This window comes from Mobula hypostoma, chromosome 3 (genome assembly GCF_963921235.1).
Source record: "Mobula hypostoma chromosome 3, sMobHyp1.1, whole genome shotgun sequence".
Classification (NCBI taxonomy): domain Eukaryota; kingdom Metazoa; phylum Chordata; class Chondrichthyes; order Myliobatiformes; family Myliobatidae; genus Mobula; species Mobula hypostoma.
Window position 1 is genome coordinate 183,246,812 of NC_086099.1, and position 26,022 is coordinate 183,272,833.

Below are 26,022 nucleotides of genomic sequence, written 5' to 3' on the forward strand. Positions count from 1 at the left end.
TCTATTTTCTGCCCATTAACCAATTCTCAATCCACACAAGAATCCACTCTAAATTTGTTTGATAATGTTTTGTTCAAAGGGCTGCTGAAAGGTGATATACACATCAGCCAGCTCATCCTCATCTTTCCTACAGATACAAACTCCAGACATTTCCTCAGAGCTATCAAACACGATTTCTTTTTTGTAAATGCTTGTTGACTCTGCCCAGTCCTTTTATTTATTACCAAGTGTTCTGTTCTCACTTCCTTAATAAAAGATACCAGCACTTTTTCCACCGCATTAATTTATCCATAGTTCCCAGCTTTCTCTATCCCTCCTGAACTACTGTACATTGTTTATTAATTTTCTAGGTTTCAGCTCATTTTGAATCTTGAAATTATACCCTCAATATCTAAATCTGGGTATTTAGCACATGGCAAAGAGGAGCTGAAGTTCTAATCTCAATTCTGGGTGAAAGCACTGTATGCAGTCAGAGGGAAGAATCCTTCAACGCTACTCTATGCTTTCTACCTCTTCTGTGATTTCTTACCCAGACTGACACTGCTCCTTTATCCCAAACAGCTATAATTTTGCTAACAAATAAATTATGTGCTGCTTCATCAAGTGTTTTTGAAAGTTCATTTTTATATCAGAAGTTTACTATCTGGATTAGAAATCATTTTCAGATTTCTGGAAAACAAAATAATCCGTGTGTTTACATTTTGAAAATTTATTTGCATTCCCCTATGGAAGCACTCATATTGTAATTTCTTCACACAACAGTAATGGCAAGCCTTGTGTTTTGTTCTACCGTAACACAAGGCTCAGCAAACACAGATTTGCTAATAGCATTCAAGACTTCATGCAGCAGCTCCTATTAAAATAATTCAAAACAAGGAAGTGGCTGGTCCAGAGTCTGAAGTCAATATCGAAGCTGCAGCATTGCATAGATTTTTTTTTAATACAGTCTGCCAAGATCCTTCCTTTTGTTGATACCTGCCGCTGAGAATCATTGGGAACCAATAGACATGAAGTCATTAAACTGCCTAAGCCAATTATAATAAAGCATTCTCCATGTCTGGGAACCTGAAAGCATTTCTAAATACAAACAAGAGAAAACCTGCAGACGCTGGAAATCCAAGAAACACACACAAAACGCTGGAGAAACTCAGCAGGCCAGGCAGCATCTATGGAAAAGAGTACAGTCGCCGATGTTGAGTTCCTCCCGCATTTTGTGTGTATTGCTAGCATTTCTATTTTTTTAAAACAGTATACAATGCAATAAAAATTTGGGATGTATATTTATCACTAAGCTAGAAGTTCAAATACAATAAATAAATTAAGAGGAAAATATCTTTCCATTTTCCAGATGCTTTTAAAACTTTAAGGAAGTCACAATCTACATACATAAAATTAGTTTTTTTAAGTGTCATTAAGTTTCCAATCAAATAACTAATGGGGTACTATATTATCAAGATCTCATTTATATATTGCATAAATAATCATCAACTTTTCAGGAAGTTTTGTATTTCAAATATATCAAATTCACAGTATTTCAAGTGATTTCAGCAGGGTTGCACAGGAAAAGGAAATGGAGACTGGACCACGAACAACAACACTAAACTACATAAAAACACAAAGATGGTGAACACTGGTGGTTCTCGATGCCATCACCACTGCAAAATACAGACACTCATTATCTAAAGGGGACACCTGAATGAAAAGAAAATCAATACTTCTCCATTACACTACTGAGGTAATTGATGTTTCTGATTACCATTTTATATGTTTCACTGCCACCTATGTCAGGATAAGACATTTTAAAAATATTCTTTCCAGGGCTGAGAGTGTTTTGGCATAGAATTCAAATTCTTAGACAATACACCACTCATCATACTTGAAAGCCGAACCAAGTGATGAACGGGTTCTTGTTCACTCCAAAAAAGAGGTATGCAGAGTTTCAAAACATTCACACCAGCTCCCACTAAATTGAATACTACTGGTCAAAAATTTAATCAGCTTTCCAGAAGAATGTCAGAATTACATACTAGTTTCTACTGAATCTATCACTTTGGAACGTTAATGTTCTAAGATCCGGCTGGATTTAAGCAGAAGGATAAGGATCCTCAGTTGGAGCCACTAGAATACAGAGAATCATGATAACTCAGGAGGTACAGTGAAGCCATGGTATGAGAGAAGATGCAGAACCCAAAGCTTTCAGTAACTTAAAGATAACAGATTACAGAAAGGAATCATAATCAGGCTTATCATCACTGACATATGATGAATTTTTTTGTTTTGCAGCAGCACAGTGCAATACCTTTAAAAAATTATGATAAAACAATAAATAATACGAAAAGAGGGCTTTAATGGTGAATACTGCTTTTCTGAGGCACCGGCTTTCGTAAATGTCCTCGATAATGGGGAGGTTAGTGCCCTTGATGGAGCTGGCAGAGACTGCAACTGTCTGCAGCTTGAAGCTGGTCATCCATTGCACTGCTGGCCCCTCGACGAGGGCTGGTGGGTGCTCTCCCGACTTCCCCTTCTTGAAGCCCACAATCAATTCCTTGATCTTACTGACATTGAATGGAATGTTGTTGTTATGACACCACCCAACCAGCGGATCTATCTCCGTCCAGTACGCCACCTGATCAGCATCTAAGATTCCGTCAACAGTTATGGCATTGGCAAATTTATAAATGGTGTTTGACCTATGCCCATCCAGACAGTCATGGGTGTTGAGTAGAGCAGTGGAGTAACCCAGTCAACATAGCAATGTCAAGACTAGAGATGGCAAAGCAATGATGAGAACTTTACCAATAGACTGTTCAAACAAATGGAACAAAGTTATGCAACCAGAAGGCTATTTTCTGAAACATGGAGGATATGGAGAGTAAATCCAGCCTAGCACAAAATAGGGAAACGAGACTGTTAAAAAAAAATTCTCTGAGGAAAATGGAACGGATCAAAAGATTGTGACCACTGTCAAAAGTAATGGCTTTAAAACATTTTAAATGGAAGGAATTATGAGCCATATGAACATATGTACCTTGTGTTCCTTTAAAAATAGGCACTTGAAAATGATTATGCTGTCATGTTTTTACTCAAGAATATTCCCAAGGTCAAGTTCCACCTTGAAATTATTTGAAAAGCCAATTCAATTACTGTTGCAGTAATTTAGTTGAGTGATAATTACAGGTACCCTTCTCAACAACCAATAGAATGGAACTTGTCAGAAGAACATAGCTACAATCCTACATTTTACAGCAACTTCAAGAATCCCAAGTCAAAATTTATTAAACACAAAAATGCAAATAATTGTTACAATGTATGCAATTTTCATATCCTTATTAAGTGACAGATGTTATTTGACTATTACTTAACCCTAAGTATGATATTCTGGTTGAGGTACATAATGGCAATTGAAAATAAGTAATTGAGGAAGTATTGCATTTTACCTAACGGTAACATGAGAAGAAATGGGGTGGCAAAACAACTGGATGAATAAGGAATACCACTAGATCTTGGGAAACACATAGGGATATTAAAGTGCAACAGGCAATATTGCAGATGGAAGATCAAGGGCTTGTTGGAATTGGAAAGTGATTAAAATGTTTCCTCACTCACACATATTAACAAAACAAACATGTTAATTTAATTATTGCCTGATCATCCATTCACATTACATCTCCACATTCTGAGAATTCCACAGAATTCCTCAAGCCCATCCAATCCAGATCTACTCCCTCACCAAGTCAGGAGAATTCAAGACCAACCAATACAGCTCTAATCCTAAAAATGAAGAAGTAGAGGGTGAGTTAGTAAGTTTGCTGATGACACAAAAGTTGGGGGTGTTGTAGATTATCTGGAAGGTTGTCAGAGTTACAGTGTGACATCGACAGGATGCAGAACTGGGCTAAGTAGTGGCAGATGGAGTTCAACACATATGTGTGAAGTGGTTCATTTTGGTAGGTCGAATTTGAAGACAGAATATAATATTAATGGTAAGATTCTTGGGAGTGTGGAGGATCAGAGAGATCTTGAGGTCCATGTCCATAGGACGTTCAAAGCTGCTGTACAGATTGACAGTGTTAAGAAGGCATATGGTGTGATGCCATTCATCAATCATGGGATTGAGTTCAAAAGTCGTGAGGTAATATTACAGCTATATAAGACCATGGTCAGACCCCACTTGGAGTACCGTGTTCAGTTCTGGTCACCTCACTACAGGAAGATGTGGATACTACAGAAACAGCGCACAGGAGATTTACAAGGATGTTGCTTGGATTGAAAAGTGTGCCATATGAGATTAGGCTGAGTGAACCTGACCTTTTCTTCTTAGAGCGACGGAGAATGAGAGGTGACCTGATAGAGGTGTATAAGATGATGAAAGACATAGATCGTGTGGATAGCCGGAGGCTTCTTGCCAGGGTTGAAATGGCTAACACGAAAGGGCATAGTTTTAAGGTGCTTGGAAGTAGGTACAGAGGAGATATCAGAGGTAAGGTTTTTTTTTTACACAGAGATTGGTGGGTTTGTGGAATGCACTGCCACCAACAGTGGTGGAGGCGGATTAAACAGGGTCTTTTTAGAGACTCTTGGATAGGTACATGGAGATCAGAAAAATAGAGAGCTGTGCGGTAGGGAAATTCTAAACAGTTTCTAGAGTAGGTTACATGGTTGGCACAAAATTATGGGCCGAAGGGCCTGTAAAGTGCTGTAGATTTCTCTGTTCTCATCCTCACTAAGTCAGGAGCGTATGTACCTGAATAAAGGTTGAAAATAGTTTAATTCTTGCATTGATTCTCTTTCCTGAAATTAAATCAAATTCAAACGCAATCCCAGAGGAATACAACTTGCACAGAAAATAAGAGCATACAAAATTTATTGTGCACATAAAACCTTATGAATAATTTTTCGAAAGCAGTACATGTATTCCCTTCACGGTAATCAAGAAAACTTCCAAGCAGCAACCAGCAACTTCAAACAAAGCTGTCATCTTCAGTAGAAAACACTGAACCAAACAGTTATAAGGAAAGTTGAGGGGAACAAAATTTAGCCATAGGCATGTACAAAATTCAATCGTTCTTATCAAAGGAGAAAATAACATAAATACCTAAAAGCCTTAAAAGATGTGCTGCATTATATTCTAGTAGATCAAAGCAGAAATACATTCGATTAAATTTTGATATTTGGTGCATTCCTCCATTACACAAAACAAAGTGGACAGAATCGATTCAGCCTACATAAAAACATTGAACTCATTATTTCCAGAAAAAGGATGTGCAAGTAGTTTAACTTGGTTGCAAGGCAAAATATAACAAACTGTGCCAAGGAAGCATAGCAGTTAGCACGACGCTAATACAGCTTTGAGTGTCAGAGTTAGGAGCTTGGAGTTCAGTGCCAGCGTCTTCTGTAAGCAAGTTCATACTTTCCTTTCTGGGTGCATGTGGCTTTCCTCCAGGTGCCCGGGTTTACTCCCACAGCCCAAAGTCACACTGGCTAGTAAGTTAATTGGTCATTGTAAATTGTCCCTCGATTAGGCTAGGGTTAATTCGGTGGGTTGCTGGGCCGCTATTCTGTGCTGCATCTCTAAATAAATAAAATAGCAAGAATGAAGGCATGTGCAATTTCAGAGCCCTGAAGTGCAAAAAGATGAAATCAAAGAGATGAGTGTTTATTTTAATAAGCTGAGAGAAACATTACACACAAAATGCTGGAGGAAATTAATCGGCAGCTGAGACAAGGTAGGCGCCATAAAATAGGGGAGGGGCGGGGGGGTGGGGAAAACGGGAAAGAAGTTTTGCCGGAAGGAGAAATCGATATTCATGCCATCCATGTTGGAAGCTATCCAGATGGAATACAAGGTGTTGCTCCTCCACCCTGAGAGTGGCCTCATCTTGTCACAAGAGGAGGTCATGAACTGACATATTAAAACAGGTATGGGAATTAAAATGTTTGACCACCAGGAAGTTCAGCTTTTGGCGGATGGAGCGTAGGTGCTCCACGAAGTGGTCCTCCAATTTTCACCAATGTAGAAGAGGCCGCATCAGGAGCACTAGATACCAAAGACAACACCAGCAGATTCACAGGTGAAGTGTTGCCTCACCTGGAAGGACAGTTTGGAGCCCTGAATGGAGGTGAGGGAGGAGGTAAATGGGCAGATGTAGCACTTAGGCCACCTGCAGGGTTAAGCACTTGGGCAGAGATTATTGGGGAGGAATGAATGGACAAGGGAATCATAGAAGGAACAAATCCTGTGGAAAGCAGAGTTGGGGTGGGAGGAGGCTTGATAAAGATATGTTTAGTGGTAGGATCCCCTTGGAGATCGCAAAATTGCGGAGGATGACGTACGGAGGGAGAAACATTGTTAGTTTGCTATTGAGGGTGTCCTAATCAATGCAAAGGCATACTATAAATTCTACTTATGAACAATGAGCAACAAAGTACCTTTAGCTTTAATATCCTAGGAATATGCAAATATGTTAAAGTAAATTCAAAGCTTGATGAATAAAAGCAATGTATTGTACAATCGGTTACTATGACAACATTATCTTACATTTTGATCAGTGTACTGAAACAGTAAAGGTGTGAACTGTGGGCTTATGGGATCCCTCAAAAACTGGAAGTAATTCAATGGCATCAAATCATTGTTCGACAACAGAACAAATCTATGATGTCTACCAAATAAAGAACAAAGGAAATAGGCACATCAAAACACCATCACCTCCAAATTCTCCTTTGAGTCACATAACATCCTGGCTTGGATAAATATTCTAACTCTTACATCCTGGCTGGATAAAACTCCTGGAATCCGTGACCTTAAAAAGAGGTACTAGAGAAATAGAACCAATAGATTTTCTCTGTCAATTCAGATAATTTCCTGCACTCATTTTAACAGACATACATAAAAGAGAAATCCCAAGTAAATTTAAACTGACAATGTGGAAAATCAGGGCCAAAGAAACATTACCCAAAGAATTACAAAACAACTCCAAGATGCCAGAAGGCAAAGTATCAGGCTAAGTTATTTGTCATGTATTCCAAAAGCTGCAAGGCCGGAAATAAAATTCTGAGCAGAAGAACATTACAAATGCAACTTAACATGTTTCCCCCAAATTCTTTTTAAACTTACGAGGATGTTGTCAGGACTTGAAGACCTGAGTTATAGGGAAATAGCCTAGGGCTTCATTCCCTAGAGCACAGTAGAATGAGGGAAGATTTAATAGAAGTACTGTACACAAAACAATGAGGGGTGTACATCAGGTAAATGCCAGTAGACTTTTTCCACTGAGGTTGGGCGAAACTAAAGCTAGAGGTCAAGGGTTAAGGGTGAAAAGTGAAATGTTTAAAGGGAACATGAAGGGGAATTTCTTCACTCAGAGGAGAGTGAGAGTGTAGAACAAGTTGCCAGTGAAAGTGGTGGGTTTCAATTTCAACATTTAAGAGAAACTTGAATAGGTACATAAATGAGAGAAGTATAGAGGGCTATAATCCAGACACAGGTCGATCGAACTAGGCAGAATAATTCTGCATGGACTTGATGGGCCAAAGAGCCTATTTCTGAATCATTAGTATGGAAATTGGTGTTGTTCTAATTTGCCAGATTGGAAACAACACAAGAAGGTAGTATTACTGCCTTGTATAGTAGGGCTGAAGTCAGCATGAGAGTTAAAGCTGCTAAGTAAGAGTAGGAGGCAGGAGGGTGGTTCCTATGTACAGACAGTAAATTCTTGAAAGGTAAAAATAACTACAGAAATGCAAAAATAAAAATCGCTGACAGCATGTGAGAAGAAGAGCAAGATGGAAAAGAGCACCAAAGACACAATTATTAAGGAACACTGTTGCATTGTAAGATATAATGGCACAGCTGCACAGTACACAGAAAGAACCTGCAAACAGCAATGTAACTCAGCTATGACATCTATTTGAGGCATTGTGATTTGAAGAATAAACATTTGCAAGGAAACCATGGATAACCACCAGTCATTCTTTAGAACTACATCTTAGGACCCTTAATGTCCATGGCAGACTGTAAAATGGCCTCGCTTTACTGCCTCATCAAATAACAGCTATTTGATGATGCAACATCAGCCTGGAGTGATGCTCAAGGCTCTGCGGGAGAACATGATCTCATAACCTATTAAGAAAGGAAAGAATATGACTAAGAGATAAGAGAATGAGTAGATTATTTGGTCCCTCATGATCACACCTTCATTCAACGTAAAGACAGCTACTCTCATCTCTTCTTCTGTGGCAGGTTACTATAGCCCTCAACTCCATAATCATTCAAAAAGATATCCATTTTCTCTCAGTATCCCACACTGTCCAAGCTTCCATATTCCATTAAGGTAAAGAAATCCAGATATTCACCATCTTCTACAAAAAGTTGCTATGCACCTCAATTTCAAATGACAGCTCCAATCTTGGTCTCCTCAATCAATATTCTCTGAATAATAGGAACATTCCGACATCTAATTGGCCATACCCTCTTAGAGTCTTTGTATATTTCAATTAGATAACTCCTCATACTTCTGAGCTTCAAAAAATATTGAATCAAGCTTATTATCAAGTCTTATATGATGTAAAATGTGTTGCTCTATGACAGCAGTACAGTGCAAAGACATAAAATTATTATAAATTTTAAAAATGGAGTGCAAAAATCAGAACAAGGTGGTGGTGTTCACAGACCAGTCATAAATCTGATGATGGAGGGAAGAGGCTGTTTTTCAGTTGTTGAGTGTGGGTATTCAGATAGGGCCCTGTCATCCTAAGAATGAATCTATAATGGATGCCCTCCAATGTCAACATATCTTTTCTTAAGCAAGGTTACTAAAACTACGCACAGTGTCACCTCGCTAGTATCCTTTATAGTAACAATATTACATTATTGACAGTTGGACAGGTACAAGAAGTCAAAAGGATTATAAGTTTACGGACCAAACACAGGCAAATGGGACTACTTTGGATGGGGCATTTTGGTCAGCATGGATCAGACAGGCTGTAGAGCACTGTTATCAGTATTTCAACCCTCCTGAAATAAAGGTCAAAATGCCATTTACCTTTCTAACTACTTGCTGCAACTGCCTGCTATCTTTATGAGATTCATGTACCATAACACCTAGATCCCACTGTGCTTCACTCATCTGCAATCTTTGGGCTACTTTAGAGCCACACCTCAAAAGCAACATGAAGTAGTGGACAGAGCAGAAAAAGCAATTAATCAGTTACAATATATTATTTCTAGGCCATAATAATACCATAATCTGGATAGTGAAGGCAGAGATTGTCCTTCGCTGAAATGTTAAACATTCTGCCAAAAGATAGAACAGCCACATAACACTCAGAACATTCCTCAAGATTGTGAAATGGGATTCCAACATTGCTCTGAAACATCAAGAGACCACTTTAAAAAAAAATCAAAGAGGAACTTTTACAATCATAGCACTGAAAACAGCCCAATTACAACCACAGCAACTAAAAATCAGTTTACTGCTGCTGTTCGCAGTGATTACAGGAACTACTACACTGCACACAAGAGATGCCTCCCACTCTCCCACATGAAGCACAATCACTGACGCATTCATTCGCTCCCAGGTCTCCACCACATCCCCCACAGCCCATACTCAATTCTGCATACTTTACTATCTCTCTAAAGTCCCTATTCCCAGTATGCACTTCTTAAGAGGTTGCCCAGAATTTCAGACATTGTGCCAGAAAACTAGATTATTTAAAGACCTTATGATGTAATTATCCACTAAAAGATCTAATTGCTTTAAATTGCTAGTGGCAACAAACAATTCTGCAGAGACCCTCCCTAAGAAAGCACCCTTATTAGTACATCATAAACACAAGAGTTTCTGCACATGCTGGAAATCCAAAGCAATGCACACAAAATGCTGGAGGAACTCAGCAGGTCAGGCAGTGTCTATGGAAAGGAATAAATAGCCGAGGTTACGGGTAGAGCTCTTCATCGGGACTGGAAAGGAAGGGGAAAAGCCAGAATAGGGTGGTGTGGGGAGGGGAACGAGTACAAGCAAAAGGGTGACAGGTGAAGTCAGGTGAGGGTGAAGGTAGGTAGGACTGAAGTGAGAAACTGGGAGGTGACAGGTGGAAAAAGGTAAAGGGCCGAAGAAGGAAACTGATAGGTAGGAGAGAGGATCATGGGAGAAAGGGAAGGAGGAAGGGCACCAAAGTTCAAAGCAAATTTATTTATTTATTTAGTTGTTGCGATAAGCCCTTCCAACCCTTCGAGCTGCGCCGCCCAGTAATCCCCCAAATTAACCCTAGCCTAATCACGGGACAACTTACAATGACCAACCAGTACATCTTTGGACTGTTGTAGGAAAGGGGAGCACCCACAGGAAATCCTAAGGTCACAGGGAGAATGTACAAACACCTTACAGGCAGTGGAGAGAACTGAACCTGGGTGACTGCTACAGCAAAGCACTGGGCTAACCACTACACTACCATGCACCCCATTATCAAAGTAATGTAATTTATTATCAAACTACATATATGCCTCCTTATACTACCCTGAGATTCATTTATTGAGGGCATAACTCAATCAATCCAGTAACTGTAACAGAATTAATGAAAGACCACACCAACAGGGCAGAGAGTGAGTGAGTGAATGAATGAATGAATGAATGAATAAATAAATAAATGAATAAAGGCATCCGTTAGTCTTGCGAGACCATGGATCTGCACCTGGAAAGTCTTCGCTCTCCAGGGCACAAGCCTGGGCAAGGTTGTATGGAAGACCAGCAGTTGCCCATGCTGCAAGTCTCCCCTCTCCACGACACCAATGTTGTCCAAGGGAAGGGCATTAGGACCCATACAGCTTGGCACCAGTGTTGTCGCAGAGCAATGTGTGTTTAGATGCCTTGCTCAAGGACACAACACGTTCCCTCGGCTGGGGCTCAAACTCACAACCTTCAGGTACTGTAGCTAGTCCAAAGCCTTAACCACTTGGCCACATGCCCACACACAGAGAGTAAATGTGCTGAAGATAACTATCGATAGAAATAGGACCAAGGCAGGGGGGGGAGGTGGTTGTGTAAGAGGGGTGGGTGTGCGAGAGAGGGTGTGTGAGAGAGGGGTAGAGAGGGGTAGAGAGTGGGGAGGGGGAGAGGGGGAAGGAGGAGAGGGGGAAGGAGGGGAGGGGGAAGGAGGGGAGGGGGAAGGAGGGGAGGGGGAAGGAGGGGAGGGGGAGGGCGAGTGGGGGAGCCTTGAAAGATGGCCCACATATCATGGGCACATTTCAGTGATGGGCAATTGAATCTAAGTGAAATTATCCCCTCTGGCTCAAGAGCCTGACGGTTAAGGGGTACTAACTCTTCCTGAGCCTGGTGGTGTGAGTCCTGAGGCTGTTGTACCTTCCTGATTGTGCAAACAAGAAGAGAGAATTTCCTGGGTGATGGTGGATGCTGCTTTCCTGCGACAAGGCTCCTTGCAGATGTGTTCAAAGATGAGGAGGGATTTACCAGAGACTGGGCTGTATCCACTATTTTTCGTAGGATTTTCCATTCAAGGGCATTGGTGTTTCCATACCAGGCTGTGATGCAGCAAGTCAATGTCACATGTATAGAAGTTTATCGAAGTTTCAGATGTCATGCCAAATCTTTGCCAACTCCTAAGGAGGTAGAGATGCCGCTGTGCATTCTTCGTAATTGCACTTCCGTGCTGGGCCCAGGACAGCTCCTCTGAAATGATACCATCAAAGAATTTAAAGTCGCTGACTCTCTCCACCTCTCATCCCTCGATGAGGACTAGTTCATAGACCTCTGATTTCGTCTTCCTGAAGTCAATAATCATCTCCTTGGTCTTGCTGACATTGAGTAAGAGGTTGCTGTTGTGGCACCACTCAGCCAGATTTTCAATCTCCCTCCTCTATGTTGATAACATTGCCATGGGGAGCTGATAGGCAAGTGAGGAGAAGAGAAGAGGTAAGCCGGCAGAGAGTGGGGAACGGAAGAAGAGGGAAGTACATTTCGTACTTGTTAGTACAGTTTCAGTCTTGATGCTGGATTTGGCTTTAAGTGCAATTTTGCCTGAAAAGTCTGAGCAAATCTCTTAAAAGAATTGAAAACAAGTACTAGGTTACGCCCATGAAAACAAAGTCCTTAGGGAAGTGTCCTCAATATGAGGAATGTAAGATATTTGGAGATGACTCAACAATGTAACGGGTGAGAAGAGTAATTTCAAACAGGAGGCCCAGCCTGTTTCAGCATTCACTTTATCTGGAGGAGATAAAGCAGACAGAAGTTTAATTATCACAGAGGTGGAAAAAATGCGTTCAGAAAGTAAAGTGCTGGCAATTACTCAATGTCTTAGCTTTGTCATATCCATCAGGCAATAAAGCAAGTCAGGCAGTGATGGAAAGAAACTATTTTTTTCTGATGTGAACAGAAAATATAGACAAGCCCGAGGGCCAGATTGAAGAGGGAAGGGTGGAACATGTCTTCAGATGGGATGAGGAGATGACTCATTAGCAAGAAGGCATTGCACGGAAGAGCAGGGAAGATCAACAGGAGGGAAGCAGGCAAAGGATTTTATAAGGAACTGGGGAGATACGAGAAGCTCTGCAGAGAATAATGGAAAAGAACGGCAAAACAAGGTGGGGTAACGTAATGGTTGTGTTGATGAAAAATACTACAGCTATAAAAGACCCTGGTCAGTCCCCACTTGGAGTAGTGTGTTCAGTTCTGGTCACCTCACTACAGGAAGATGTGGATACTATAGAGGGAGTGCAGAGGAGATTTACAAGTATGTTGCCTGGATTGGAGAGCATGCCTTATGAGAATAGGTTGAGTGAACTTGGCCTTTTCTCCTTGGAGCGACGGAGGATGAGAGGTGACCTGATAGGTGTATCAAGATCATGAGGGGCATTGATTGTGTGGATAGCCAGAGACTTTTTCCCAGGACTGAATGGCTAACATGAGGGGGCATAGTTTTAAGGTGCTTAGAAGTAGGTACAGAGGGGATATCAGGGGTAAGTTTTTCCACACAGAGAGTGGTGGGTGCATGGAATGCAGTACTGGTGACAGTGGTAAAGGCCGATACAATAGGATGTTTTAAGAGACTCTAAGATAGGTACATGGAGCTTAGAAAAACTAGAGGGCTATGTGCTAGGGAAATTCTAGGCAGTTTCTAGAGTAGGTTACATGGTTGGCACAACATTGTGGGCTGAATGGCCTGTAATGTGCTGTAGATTTCTATGTTCTATGTACTAGGAGAAAATTATATAGGCACATGTAAACAAGTTCAAAGGAAATTTATTATCAAAGTATGTATATCTCACCAGATTCATTTTTTGCATTCATTCAGAGTAGAACAGAGAAATACAATAGAATCAGTGAAATAAACTGCACACAAAGATTGACAAGCAACCAATGTGCAAAAGACAAATTGTACAAATAACTAAAAAAAAATCAATAATACTGAGAACATGAGTTGTACAGCCCTTGAAAGCACAGGTTGTGGAATCAGTTCAGTGTTGAGTTGAGTGAAGTTATCCATGTAGATCAGGAGCCTGACGGCTAAAAGGTAATAACTGTTCCCGAACATGTTAGCGTGGGATCCAGGGCTCCTGCACCACCTTCTCCATGGCAGCGGCAAGAAGAGAGTGATGGCAGCACCTGGACAGGGGGGATCCTTGATGATGGATGCCGCTTTCCTGTGGTGGTGTTCTTTACAGATGTGCTTAATGGTGGGAAGGGCTCTTCCTGTGATGGATGAGCTGTATCCATTACATTTTTAGGCTTTTCCACTCAAGGGCATTGGGGTTTCCATATCAGAGTGCAATGCACCCAGTCAGGATTCCCTTCACTGTGCATCCACAGACACTTTTCAGGGTTTCAGATGACATGCTGAATCTGTGCAAACTTGTAAGAAGGTAGAGGTGCTGCCAAGTCTTCTTTGTAATGGCACTTACATGCTGGACCCAGGACAGATCCACTGAAATTATAACACCAAGGAATTTAAAGTTACTGACACTCTCCACCTCCGATCTCCCTTTGAGGACTGGCTCAGGGACCTTCAGTTTCTTCCTCCAGTAAACAATAATCAACCCCTTTGGTTTTGCTCTCGTTGAGTGAGAGGCTGTTATTGTGGCACCATTCCACTTGATTTTTATTCTCCCTTCTATATGCTGATTTGTCACCACCTTTGATTGGGCCAAAAACAGTGGTGTCATCAGCAAATTTAAATATGACATGGAAATATACTTAGCCTTACAGCAAGTATAAAGCAAGTAGAGCCAGGGTGGTGGGGGGTGGGGGGTGGGGGGGGGTGCTAAACACACAGCCTCGTGGGGCACCTGTGCAGAGGGAGATTGTGGAGGAAATATTGCTGCCAGTCCACACTGACAGGGTCTGCAAGTGAGGCCATCGAGGATCCAGTTGCATGAGGTAGTATCAAGGCTCAAGTCCTGGTGTAGCAACTGGACAAAGATAGCAAACAGTACGCATAGTCATATGAAGTTTGCACTGTCATTCAATATTAATCAAACAGATTATTGCAAAACTATGCAACAAATAATGTCCATTATGATTTTAATCTATGCCTCTGTCCTCCATAACCTGTCCAGTCCTTGACATAGGCAACCACACCAACTCATTCTGGTGCTTCAGTGTCTTCCCTCTGAGTGGGAGATTCTCCACTTCCACCTCATTTTGGTCTAAACATAGTCAAGAGACTCTCAAAAATAGTTTTACTTCCTGCTTCATCTCATAACCATCTATCCTTGGGCAACCACACCATTCCTTATCAACTTCAATGATAACACACCGTCATAATTGACTTGCTAATCATATTGCTGTCACTCCATTTTATTTCACCACCTCTCTTGGCCCATCTGTTCTCACCGCTCAGTCAGACGATTTGTAAATTTCACGACTAGTACTGAACTGAATGAAGCTGCCACTTCCAATTCCTGTAAAAACACAAACCCCTAAACATCAATTCCAGCCTCTCCCAAAACCTGCACCAGTCTATTGGTGCCTTGATGTCATATTTGACTGAGAGGAACTTTGCACACACATCTGTGCAATCACAATTACTGCTGATTTCCTTCCCTGTAACCTCAATTCAAGTCTATGATGTACAGGAGGTTCTGGGATGCGCGGGAGGATCTGGGACGTACAGAGGGAGCTTTAATTCCAGTTCCATAGCTCACTAAAAGTGGCTGCATGGCTGATAGGTTGGTAAAGAATTTGTATCCCATGCTTCCTTTCATTAGTCGATGCATTGAGTTCAAGAGCCAGCAAGTGTCAAATAAAGTGGCCACTGAGCGTCTGGTACTGCATTCATTTCTGGTCAACCCATTATAGGAAGGAAGTGGAGACGTTGAGAGGGTGCAGAAAAGGTTCACAAGGATGCTGCCTAGAGGATATGTGCTGTAAGGAGAGGTTGAACAAAGTTGGATTGTTTTCGCTAGAGCAGCAGAGGCTGAGGGGAGATCTGACAGAAGCTTATAAGACCATAAGAGGTGTAGCTAGGGCAGACAGCCAATATCCCTTTTTTTTTCCAATGTCTAATACTAGAGAGCGTGCATTAAAGATGAAAGGGAGTAGAATTCAAAATGATATCTGGGAAGTTCTTTCCTGTTACAGAGAGTGTGGTTGGTGCCTGGAGTGCAGTGGCAGGGGAGGTAGTGGAGGCAAATACGATAGAGGCATTTAAAAAGCTCTTAGATAGGCAGAAAACAGAGGACACTGCTTAGGCAGATGGGATTAGTTAGCATTTAATTGCTAGTTTCATTAGCTCAACATAACATCGTGGGCCGAAAGGCTGTTCCTGTGCTGTATTGATGACATTCTCGGTTCCAAGTACACCCAATTTACACCCTATCTGCTCCTGGAAGCTGCATTTATGCTGTTGTTGCCTTCAGGGATTTCCATTCCAAGACACTCCTGCCTAATATTATCCATGGATATAATCATACAAAACTTTCCTGTTCATGTTGAATGAATGTATTACTTCAGTGCAAACAACAGGAATTCTGCAGATGCTGGAAATTCAAGCAACACACATCAAAGTTGCTGGTGAACGCAGCAGGCCAGGCAGCATCTCTAGGAAGAGGTACAGTTGACGTTTCAGGCCGAGACCCTTCGTCAGGACTAACTGAAGGAAGAGTGAGTAAGGGATTTGAAAGTTGGAGGGGCAGGGGGAGATCCAAAATGATAGGAGAAGACAGGAGGGGGAGGGATGGAGCCAAGAGCTGGACAGGTGATAGGCAAAAGGGATACGAGAGGATCATGGGACAGGAGGTCCAGGGAGAAGGAAAAGGGGGGAGGGGAACCCAGCGGATGGACAAGGTGTATAGTCAGAGGGACTGAGGGAGAAAAAGGAGAGTGAGAGAAAGAATGTGTGTATAAAAATAAGTAACAGATGGGGTACGAAGGGGAGGTGGGGCAATAGCAGAAGTTAGAGAAGTCGATGTTCATGCCATCAGGTTGGAGGCTACCCAGACGGAATATAACGTGTTGTTCCTCCAACCTGAGTGTGGCTTCATCTTTACAGTAGAGGAGGCCGTGGATAGACATGTCAGAATGGGAATGGGATATGGAATTAAAATGTGTGGCCACTGGAAGATCCTGCTTTCTCTGGCGGACAGAGCGTACGTGTTCAGCAAAGCGGTCTCCCAGTCTGCGTCGGGTCTCGCCAATATATAAAAGGCCACATCGGGAGCACCGGACGCAGTATATCACCCCAGCCAACTCACAGGTGAAGTGTTGCCTCACCTGGAAGGACTGTTTGGGGCCCTGAATGGTGGTAAGGGAGGAAATGTGAGGGCACTTATTTTTATACACACATTCTTTCTCTCACTCTTTTTCTCGCTCTGTCCCTCTGAATATATCCCTTTCCCATCCTCTGGGTTCCCCCCGCCCCCGTCTTTCTTCCCGGACCTCCTGTCCCATGATCCTCTCGTATCCCTTTTGCCTATCACCTGTCCAGCTCTTGGCTCCATCCCTCCCCCTCCTGTCTTCTCCTATCATTTTGGATCTCCCCCTGCCCCTCCAACTTTCAAATCCCTTACTCACTCTTCCTTCAGTTAGTCCTGACGAAGGGTCTCGGCCTGAAACGTCGACTGTACCTCTTCCTAGAGATGCTGCCTGGCCTGTATTACTTCAGTGCTCGTTTCTCCTCAGTGTCTGATGGTTAAACAAAGCTTCACTTTTAAAATCCACATTCTTGTTTAAATTCCCTCCCCAAGATCTAGCCCCTGCAACTTCTATAATCTCTGCCAACACAAAAATTCGTATTTTGATAGACATGCTTAAATGCCAAGAGTCTAAACTCTGTAATTCTCCTCCTAAGCCTCTTCACCTTATTAACCTCTCTTAAGATATTTCTTAAAAATCCACATCAATGCACAAGCTTTTGGTCACCTGCTGCAATCTCCTTACATAAACTTACAATCAGTTTTATTTTGAAATGATTCTGTGAAGTGTCTACAAATGTATTGCAACATTGATCTCCCAGGCTGTCTGCAGTTTCAGACCACCACCACTGGGTGGAGCATGAAAGCACAAAACTGATATGTTTGTGCCAGTTTGGCCACCATCTTATTCCCCCGTTTCATGATTTTCACAATTATTTTCCACAGCGGCTTTAATAGATCAGCTGTGATACTAAAGAAAATAGCACAAACACCTGTTTATACCTTTCCTTTGAGGTTTTCGTGCAAAGTGATATGCACTTGTAATAACTGTACAATGAGACACCATCACTCTCTGCATCACAGAATTATAAATAGTTCAAAGATTCCAGTAATCCAAATAATTTACAATAAACCATCACATACTCCCATATAGTGACCATTATTTTTCAGTCCACCAAAAAAAATGACGAACACGTAAGACATACCATTAATTCCAGCAGTTGTTGGAAATTTGATTTTCAATTCTATTCTCACCATTAATACAGGCAGACAGGGTCAGCGAGGGTGGGGCTAAGGAATATAAGAGTGAGTGAAGTACTGCAGGAGATCCAGAGATGGTAAGTGCCCAGAATCATTTGTTCCTGTAACATTAATTACTGAGAGTAATTCAATTATTAAATTCACCAAGGTAGCTAACATATAACCACAAGAGCCAAGTTGTAAAAGACCTGGCTTTGCAGATGTATAATCAATATTGATTTGAAAAGATAATTTTACACAGAATGTTTTTTAATCTCAAAAGTGTGCCATCATCGCAAAAAGAACAAAAAAATCAGTCAACTTCTACCCGGACATTTTCATTCTGTTTATAACTTCTATATCAGCAAAACAATTTTACCTGCCAAAACTGAGATGTATTTATGATAAATGGAGTCAATGCTCGTGTGATTCATTGTCCTCAGTTAATTCTTACTAGAAAAAATATAATTAACTAAATCGCATGACCAATTGATCAAAACATGGACATCAGAAAGGTCTGGGGTGATGTATCGTAATTAGTCAAAAAATACAAAGAACAAAGTAAATTTATTATCAAAGTACAAGGGGGAATTGATAAGTTTGTGGCCTGAGGTAGAAGGAGTCAATTTTAGAAAACCTAGCACATTTATTTTTCCTACATTTACACACTTAGTCCAGTGGTCTCAGAGTATACGGATCCCTTCTTTGTAGAAGACGGCCACTTGGACCTCCAGAAAGTGGTCCACAGCAGGGTGATTGATAAGTTCATGGCCTAAGGTAGAAAGAGATGAGTTATTAACTTCAAACTTTCTGCATTTTCACTCAAAGAGTTGAACTGCATGAGCATGTAACGAGAGCTATATAACTCATCTCCTTCTACCTACGGCCACGAACTTATCAATCACCCCTCGTATGTATATGTCACTATGAGATTCAGCATTCACACTAGAACAAAGTAGTACAATGGAATCAATGACAAACTACATATAACAACCAATGTGCAAAAGACAGACTATGCGAATACAAAAAAAAAAGTAAATAAATAATACTGAGAAAATGAGATGCACAGTCCTTGAAAATGAGTCTACAGGTTGTGAAACCAGTTGAGGTTATTCACACTGGTTCAGGAGCCGATGACTGAAGAGTTATAACTGTTCCTGAACCTGGTGCTTTGGGACCTAAGGCTTCTGGACCTCCTTCCCGATGGCAGAAGCAGAAGAGAGCATGGCCAGGATGGTGGGGGTCATTGATGACGGATACTGCTTTCTTGTAACAGCCTCCTTGTAGGTATGCTCCATGGTTGGGAGGACTTTGCCTGTGATGGACCAGGATATAATCTTCACTTTAGACCTCCATTCTTGGGCACACTGGGCCATTATGCAACCAGGATTCTCTCCAGTGTACATCAATGGAAGTTTGTCAAAGTTGTTGGTAACATGCCAAATTTGCACAAACTTCTAAGAAAGTAAAGGGATTTTCATGGCTTCTTTGTAATGGCACACACGTGCTGATTCACCACCACTGGCAGAGTGACACCAGTAGAAAACTGCCCCATTCACACTGGCATACATGGCAAACATAGAAGCACAGAAAAGTAATGCTGTTTTACCCCTCCAGCTTGCTCCGCTGTTCAACATGATCAAATTTGATCCTCTGTCTCAGTACTATATTGCTACTCTATCACCATATATCCTGATGCCTTCTGTAGAGACAGAATTTGCAGATTTACTATGGGAGTTATTGAAGAAGCCATCCCCATCAAAATAATGAAGACGAGCAAGGCTAGAACACAATCAGCCTGCGAAGAGCCACAGATGGCCAGCACACCAGGCCCTGTAAACTGTAAAGTCATCAAGAATATTGAATGCTTCTGAATATCCCAGACACACAATAACATGCAAATATATATTTCTTGCAAAAAAAAATCAACAAAATAATTAAGTATTAAATCTTTAACAAATCCAAAATATTTTAATCTTTTCAAAATCCTTTAAACAATTTTTAAAAATTGAGTAAATTCAATTAATTCAAAAATATAAATAACAATGTGTGATGTGCAGAAAGTGATTAGGAAGGCAAATGATATGTTGACCTACATTATGACAGGATTTGAATACAGATGACTTACAGCAATTGTGTAGTTTATGGTTAGACTGCACTTAGAGCAGTCCAAGCAGTTATGGTCTCTTTACCTAAAAGCAAACAAACTTGCCATTGGGTGTGTAGCAACAATTCACTAAACTGGTTACAGGAATGGTGGGATTACCAAAGATTCACTAAGCCGGTTCCAGGGATGGTGATGTACTAAACTGGTTACAAAGCTTGACCGTATGAATGTTAGTAAAAAGTTCCCCTTTTCTGGAGAGTAGATGGTCAGTAAGAAAATACACTAGCTGTTACCCCCATCTCCAATTCCCAAACCATTATAATCTAGTTACTCCCAAACTACAATGATCTGACTATAATGGTGGAATTTATACAACGCATTTAGAATCTGAGAATAGAGAGAACATAAAACAGTACAGCATAGCAACAGGTCCTTCTGGCCCACCATATCTGTACTGACCACAATGTAAATTTAAACCAATCCCATTTGCCTGCACACTGTCTATATCCCTCCATTCCCTGTCCAATTGCCTCTTCCACCACCTGCTCCAGCAACACTGTCCAAACATCTACCACTCTCCATGTAAAACAAAATTGCCTTGAAATCTCCTGTAAATGTTCCTCATTAAAGCTACACCCTTTCATATTCGAGATCTCCACCCTGGAAAAAATATTATCGACCCCACTTATGCCTGTCATATTTTACATACGTATTTCTATCAAGTCCACACCCTACCTCCCCCTCAGCCTCTGACTCTTCAGAGAAAATAACTCAAATTTCTTTAAGATCGAATCTAAAATATATGTAGGAGGAAGCATTGGAAAGGAAGAATTCTCTCAGACGATTTTATGTTTGAATCTGGAGAAAATTAGAAGTAACCTTTATGATTCTTCATTTAAATTTGAACAGATTTGGGGACCTTTTATTCGATATTTTCATTTAATGTAATATATACCCTTCTTGTTTTTTTTTACTGTTTTTAATGGAGGTCGGGATTGAGGACGTGATTTTAAGTTTAACTCTGTTTGGTTTCAAGTTAGCCCATTGCTTTGCTTTGCTTTTAGTTAGTTGCACGGGGGGTTTTTTTTTGAGGGGTTTTTTTTCTTTTTTTCTATTGATATATATAAAATTTAGTATACTATTATGTTATCTTGGTTTCTTATGTTTAAATTACATTGTGTAGTATTTTTTTTGGTATTGATACCTTCTGGAATTTTATTATATTTTAACATTGTATTAATGTTTATATGGTTTACCTTTTTGTATACTTATTCAATAAAAAGATTTAAAAAGAAAGAAAGTTTCTTTAAGATCCTCTTAATCTCTCTTACCTATAATCCAGGCAATAACCTGGTGAATCTCTGCTGTCCCCTCTCCAAACCCTCCATGTCCTTCCTGTAAGGTAGCAACCAGGAATGCACACAATACTCCAAATGTGACCAAACCCAAGATTTTTATAGCTGTAAGATGATTGCATTTATCTATTGAGATGTTCTCATAACTAATGATCCCACTTTAAGGACTCTTCATCTTTTTATTTCATGCTGTCGTTATAATTGCATTTCAACAGTTTGTTGTCTTCTATGCTCTTGCTCTTTTATTGAATTTTACTTTGAATTTAGAACTTTGACTTCCCTATCTGCATGCTCAACACCACATACGATAAAGACAAACATGCATCATCTTTTGCTTTTGCTTCTTACAGAATTTTTTTTGAAATGTTAAAAACCAGGACAGCCAGTCAAAAGTGAAACATATCCATGTCCCTCATATTTACTCACTGCCCATTCTACCACTGATGTTTAGGGCAGTAATGAAGGTTCCCAATCTCTGGTAGTGTTCTGGGCTTCCTTCATCAAGTCAGTAGCTTCTTACTACTCGGTTTTTACTACCATCAGCCATGCAAGTCCTGAATGGAGACTGAGGAATATGGTCATATTCAGATATAGAAGCATTCACCATTCCTGTTTCTGTAAAAATTTTGTTCTGCCAGTCAGAGTTGCTAGGCCTGAGCCGAACTCCCGAATCTGGAGGACTGGTGGATCACTCTTAGTCTGACCTCTACCCTTTGACCTGTTTGGCATGGGTAATCCTACCAAGAGCCAAAGCATAAAGCCCTGACTCCAGCCAACATAGCTCTCCAGGACATCACGGCAGGCAAGCCTCCAAACCCAACGACAAGTTTGTAGTTCATTTGGGGAACATTCGTCATAGACCAGGCATAATTGTGACTCCAAGCAGGACTTTGTTCAGATTAGGAGCGGTACACGCAAAGTTTTTAAGTGAGATCACCTTAATTGAAAAAGGGAAGCAGTCGAGGAAGAAAATACATTCTTAACTTATCCCAAGTGCTGCAGGAAAGCAGACATCTTTAGAGAAGATGCTAAACCTGCTCTCCCAGGTCAGATCCAACAGAAGAACTATTTATAGAACAGAGGAAGTGTGATTCCCGGCTAATGTTTATTCCTTACTCAAATTCATGTATCGAGGAAGCACATCATGGCAACAGTTAAACAAACCTCTGCAGACTAAGGAACGTACAGCCATTATGTCATCCCAGTTCATCCCTATCCTAGTACAGTCATCCACGATCCCAGATCTTGGACCAATGCTTCCACAACTACTTCATCAGTGCCACAAAGATAAGAGATTCTGCAAAAGCTGGAAATCCTGAGCAATGCACACAAAATACTCGAGAAACTCAGCAAGCATCGGGTCCTGGCCTCAAGCGTTGACTTTTTATTCCGCACCCCCCCCCCCGCCCTCTCCACCACAGATGCTGCCTGACTTGCTGAGTTCTGCCAGCCTTTTTCTGTGTGTTCATCAGGACTATTCTATTTTTTGTGTTTAATAAATTCATTAAAGGCATATGGACCTCACTGGCAGCACCAGCATTTCTTGTCCATCCCTAATCTCCCGGAGGAGGCGCGTATGCATCAGCCATATCGGTGGGTTTGCGATCATGTGTTAGTCAAACTGGCTAAGGACAGAGGGGGATGGTGTAAGAGGCTGTGGAATGGAGTCTATAGTGGAAAGCAAAGCATTGAACTTCTATCTCCTCAATAGTGGAGGGTATAAAGGTATTTTTGACACAATTGTTACAAGTTCAATACATCAGGGAACTAAGGAGTGCTAATAAGTCACAGAAGCAATGATGTGAGTAACAAGAACAGGCGCATCCTAGATGCTAATACATACAAAATGCTGGAGGAACTCAGCAGGCAAGGCTTCATCTTTGAAAAGGAATAAAGAGTCAACTACTCGGGCAAGACCTTTCATCAGACCCGGCCTGAAATGCCAACTCTTTATTCCTTTCCATAAATGCTGCCTGACCTGCTAAGTTCCTCCAGCGTTGTGTGTGTGTGTTACTCTGGATTTCCTGCTTCTACAGAACCTCTTGTGCCAGATCCAAAATCCACATACTGATAGGGATTCCCATACTGTAAAAGGTCTGGGTGGAATAGAGCTTGTCAAATGTTTAAAGTTCAAAGCAAATTTATTATCAATGTACATATGTGTTACCATATACAACTATGAGTTTCGTTTTCTTGTAGACATACACAGCAAGTCCAAGAAACACAACAGAATCAATGAAAGGCAGCATCCAACAGGACGAACAAACTGATGTGCAAAAAGACAACAAACTATGCGAATACAAAAGAGGGAAAAAAACGTAACAAATACAAAGCAATAAATATCAAAAACATCAGATGAAGAATCCTTGAGAGTCCAAAAGTTGTGAGAACAGTTCAGTGATATGGGTGAGTGAAGCTGAGTGAAGTTATCCCCTCTGGTTCAAGAACCAGATAGCTGAGGGGTAATAACTGTTCCTAAGCCTGGTGGTAAAAGTCCTGAGGCTCCTGTATCTTCTGAGGTCTGTGACAAGTGGTGTATCTCAGGGATCGTTGCTGGGTCCATTGTTGTTTGCCATCTGTATCAATGACCTGAATGATAGCATGGTAAACTGGATCAACAAATTTGCAGATGGCACCAAGAATAGGAGTGTGGTGCATTGACAAGAAGACTAACAAAGCTTGCAGCGGGACCTGGACCAGCTAGAAAAGTGGGCTGAAAAACAGCAGATGGAATTTAATGCAGACACTCTTGAGGGGTTGCACTTTGAGAGGACAAACCAGGGTAGGTCTTGCACAGTGAACGGTAGGACACTGAGGGGTGTGGTAGATCAGACTGATATGTCAATACAGACCCATAATCCCTTAAAAGTGATGTCACACAAGATAAGATTGTGAAGAAAACTTTTGACATACTGGCCTTCATAAATCAATGTATGGAGTGCAGGAGTTGGGATGTTACGTTGAAATTGTATAAGATGATGTTGAGGCCTAATTTGGGGTATTGTGTGTAGTTCTGGTCAACTACCTGGAGGAAAGACGTCAATAAGATTGAAAGTGTGCAGAGAAAGTTTACAAGGATGTTGCCAGGACTTGAGGACCTGAGTTACGGAGAAAGGTTGAATAGTTTAGAAGTTCATTTACTAGAGCATAGGAGAATGAGGGGAGATTTGAGAGAGGTAGACAAAGTTATGGGGGGTATAGATAGGGTAAATGCATGGGGTTGGGTGAGACCAGAACTAGAAGTCATGGGTTAAGGGTAGAAGGTTAAAAGGTTAAGGGGAACACGAGGGGAAACTTTCACTCAGAGGGTGGTGAGTCTAGAACGAGCTGCCAGCGGAAGTGGTGGATTCAGGTTCAATTTCAACATTTAAGAAAAATTTGGATAGGTACATGGATGGGTGGTGTATGGAGGGCTACGGTCAGGTTGTAGGTTGATGGGACTAAACAGATTAATAGTTCAGCATGGACTAGATGGGCTGGAGGACCTGTTTCTGTGCTGTTGCATTCCACTAAGAATGGAAAGAGGGATTTGTGTTGGCCAGATTACAACATCATATATGGCCCTTTTGCAATCCTAATTTTGAGTGCTGTCAGTAAGGAGTTTGCACATGCTTCATGACTTTCCTGTATGTATTTCCACTAGGTGTAAAAAGGTACCCGAAAAAGTATCACATTTGTGTGAAGTCACCTAAGCTGCAAAGAAACAGTATAAATGAAGAGAATAGTCCAGATTTCTTTGGAATGGTCCAGGAACTTCAATAAGAATGACATAAAGATGGGACACTAGAATCCATTCCTCCGCCTTCGATTTCTGCAACAGATGAATGATTAATCTGTGGCTCCTGTGTATGCCTTTCTAGTTTATAGGAACTATACCTTTGATTTGGAAATCCTTTGTTTTAGAAATTCTTTGTGATTTAGAAATCTTTTATAAGATGGAAAACCTCAGAGTTTTAACAATGTTGTTTGGAATTAAACATGTATCACTAAAAATAACTGAATTGTGTTTAAACTACTTTATTGGATGAAAGTACCTCCTCCTTGGTAGGGAGGAGGACCCACTGCTCAAATAGTGGGTACTGGCAGCTAAACTCACCCTGGTGGATAAACAGGGAAGTGAGGTAGTTTTTGAAGAGTAGGTAGTTATAGGATAACCTCCGTTTAGTGAGGGTACCCATAGCTATCTATATCAGATAGGGTTAAGATCTTCATTTGAGTTTAGACCTTCACGTTCAACAAACCCAATACCATCTCTGAGTATAATGGAAATTGATGTGATGCAGGACAGTACTGGAGACAAGCAAGAAATGCTTGGTAGCTGTGTACATTACTGCATAGATTATACTTCACAAATCTAAAAAATAAAAATGAATATATAAAAGAGCAATTTAAATATATGTCATTTTTACAATCACCTTTCTGAAATGTGATTGTTTAGTACAGCTCTCAATGCCCAGGCTATGCAAGGTTAGCATCTTCAAAGCCAATTATGTGACTGAGATACAGAATTGTTATGATGTGTATGCACCACATGTAAGGAAGCGAGATTTTCACTGGGGAGGTTGATACATTCACCAAGGACTCTATTGTTTATCCCACTGAGAAATCAATTCATGGGACCATTTAACTTCCTTAAAATAGCATTGTACTGAGCAGCTATTCTTAAACAACACTGT

The 26,022-nt window shown here is 41.0% G+C and overlaps 1 protein-coding gene and 1 long non-coding RNA gene across 3 annotated transcripts in view; one reads left to right on the forward strand and one right to left on the reverse strand.

Annotated features, from left to right (window-relative positions):
- nebl (nebulette) overlaps positions 1-26,022 on the reverse strand; it is a 309,089-nt gene that overhangs the window by 121,405 nt on the left and 161,662 nt on the right. The gene's annotated exons all lie outside the window — the stretch shown is intronic.
- Positions 12,490-25,227, forward strand: LOC134343625 (uncharacterized). The gene is made up of 3 exons (XR_010017292.1): positions 12,490-12,598; positions 23,546-23,752; positions 24,990-25,227. It is a non-coding gene; the product is annotated as an uncharacterized LOC134343625 (long non-coding RNA).